Source organism: Vombatus ursinus, unplaced genomic scaffold, assembly GCF_900497805.2.
Source record: "Vombatus ursinus unplaced genomic scaffold, bare-nosed wombat genome assembly UNPS02000582.1, whole genome shotgun sequence".
In the NCBI taxonomy this organism is placed as follows: Eukaryota; Metazoa; Chordata; class Mammalia; order Diprotodontia; family Vombatidae; genus Vombatus; species Vombatus ursinus.
The window spans coordinates 32513923-32516832 of record NW_020940360.1 but is presented as its reverse complement, the minus strand read 5'-3'; positions in this window follow the sequence as shown (position 1 = coordinate 32516832).

The following is a 2910-nucleotide window of genomic DNA, read 5'->3' as shown; positions in this document are numbered from 1 at the left end:
GAAAGGGGAAGAGGAAGAAAAAATAGCAGCACTTCCCAACTTCTGCTCGAATTGGCAGGTTAGGTCTCCAGAGGGCAGTGACTACTACTCTCAGGTAACAGCATCATCTCACATAATTCTTCCTTTAGAGTCTTCCTATTCATCCTCTCTAATGATCCAGTAGTATTAATTGTCTTTATCTGGTTTAGGCACCAGCACCATATTTGTGTCATAAAAGGAATTTGGTAGGACTCCTTCTTTGCCTATTTTCCCAAGCTCTTTATATAGTATTGGAATTAACTGCTCTTTAAATGTTTGGTAGAATTCACTTGTGAATCCATTTGGTCTGGGAGATTTTTTTTTTCTTAGGGGAGTTTGTTTATAGTTTGTTCAATTTCTTTCCTAAGATATGGTTATTTAAGCATTCTATTTCCTCTTCGGTTAATCTGGGCAATTTATATTTTTATAAATATTCATCCATTTCACTTAGATTGTTAGATTTATTGGCATATAACTGGACAAAATAGCTCCTAATAATTGCTTTAATTTCATCTTCATTGATGGTAAATTCACTCTTTTCATTTTTGATACTGGTAATTTGGTTTTCTTCTTTCTTTCTTTTTTTTTTTAAACCAAATTAACCAATGGCTTTTCTATTTTACTGGGGTTTTTCCATAAAATCAGCTCCTAATTTTATTTATTATTTCAATGGATTCATAACAATTTCTAAAAGGAAATTAGATTGGAGATTTCTGCAGAAGGGTAATGAGCTTCCAAAGGTCAGGAAAATCTCCAGAGATCTAGGAGCTAAAGTCTATACCAGGGTTTATAGGCACTAGCACAGCCTCCAAAAAAATCAAGACCTGGCCCAGAAGTGGATTGGCCAAGCAGCTGAGATGTTCCGTCCCCTGAGTCAGAGCGTTAGCTGTGCCATCTCCTTTGAAAGAGAATGTTGTGGAAGTGAATGCTTTGCAGCAATTACTTTAAAGTAGAACTCATTCTCCCAAAAAAAAAACAGGGTAGTATCAGAGAAATTGTGCCCCTAGGTGTTGGGGGGAGTGGTCTGTAACCTTTGTTCTAGCTATCTTTTTATTTACTATCCCTCTTAACAAGCAAATTAATGCTAATTGATATTAGTGTTCAAGACAAAAGCATTAGAGGAAGACCAAGGGGTACCTTCTAGGGAGAGATATAGTCAGCCTTGTTCTGTGTGCCGGTCCCGCCATGCACTCTCCTCCTATAAGGAGCAGGCTGCCAGAGTCATACTTACCAGTCTTTGGTGCCCACCCGGATAAACACAGAGACGAGCCGATCAGGAGGTGCAAACACTCGAGCTTTATTCAGAGGCCATCACAGCAAGGCCAAGCAGGAAGGCCAGAGCAAGAGAGCAGGAGCAAAAGAGAGCGAGCTCCAATCTCTACTATTCCTTAAGTACCTACTTAGCCCCTCCTCCTCAGCCCGCCTACTAGTCATTGATTGTAGGATCAGATACCAGAAGGGGATGTCTGGGTTTAGCGCACCAAGGGAGAGGAAGTGACGCAGGAGGCTAGGACCAGATACAGGAAGGAGGCGTCTGGGTTAGAGCTGTACCTAGGGAGAGGACGTGACCCAGGAAGTCAGGCCCAGATACCGGGAGGAGGCGTCTGGGGTCAGTGCTACACAAAGGGAAAGTACGTGACCCAGGAAGTCAGGAAGGAGACGTCTGGGGTTAACGTTGCACCTAGGGAAGAGGACTAGACAAAGGAACTCGTTCTCTGCCATCCCACTCCCACGTGGCACAGCCCCCTGCCTCAGGAGCATGTGCTCCAGCTACTTCCTTGTGTCCTGTTCCTTCTCCAGCTTATCACAGCTCCACATAGCACTGCCCACTGCCTCGGGAGCGTGAGCTCCGGTTACTTCCTAATACCCAGTTCCCGCCCCAAGTTGCCACAACCCCCACTTGGCAGTAGCCAACATCAGACAATCCCTCACAGTTCTGGGGTCTGGACTCATCAATGCCAAGTAGGATTTGGTATAAGAATATCTGGAGTTTAAAAGGTTATGGGCATTTTACTCTTTGAAGCAGTTGGAACTATGGGGTAAAGACAGAGATCACTAATAGGAAATCATAAATGAGAGTCTAGAGAAGTCATCTCCAGAGTCTGAGCTGCGGCCTGATTCCAGGGACTGTGTGATCAATTTAGCACAGGGTGGGGAGATGTATCACCTCCTACCCTTTCTAATAGCCTATCATTAGATTTATCTGCAACACAACCACACCTATTCACCTACTACTTCCTTATTCCTCAGTCCCCTCCTTTCCTTACACAAGCTTCCAGCCTCACCTCTTATGAGTTCAGAGTTGCTCCTCAGTGTAGTAATACTCTTAACTACTACCTGGGCACCCATAGCAGCAACTTTAAAAATTACATTGGAAAAGTTTGCCCCAATCACTTTATTTCTTATTCCCTAGATCACCTCATGGCTATACCAGGTACTCCTCTGGACTCTGGACAGTAACCAATGAATAAAATATTCATTACCTCCTTTTTTGTTTGAGTGGGACAATATGAATACCATAGCATATTCAGGCAAGAACATATTGTGATCTACATCAAATATCTCCATATATTATCCTTCACCCCCCAAACCCAACCTTTCTTCCAAACTTCCCAATTTTGCCAAAAGCATCACCATTCTTCTAGTCACATAGGTTTGCAACCTCAGTGTTATCTTCAACACCCCAATTTCTCTCACTCTATATATCCAGTTACTTGCCAAATCTTACCATTTGTCTATCCACAACATCTCTCTCATCAGACCCTTTCTTTCTACTTATCTGCTTTCTACTTTCCACCAATTTATTTCAGGCCTTCATTTCCTCAGGTCTGTAGTATCGTAATAGCCTTCCAATTGGTCTCTTTACCTCAAGTTTCTCCCACCTTCAACCCA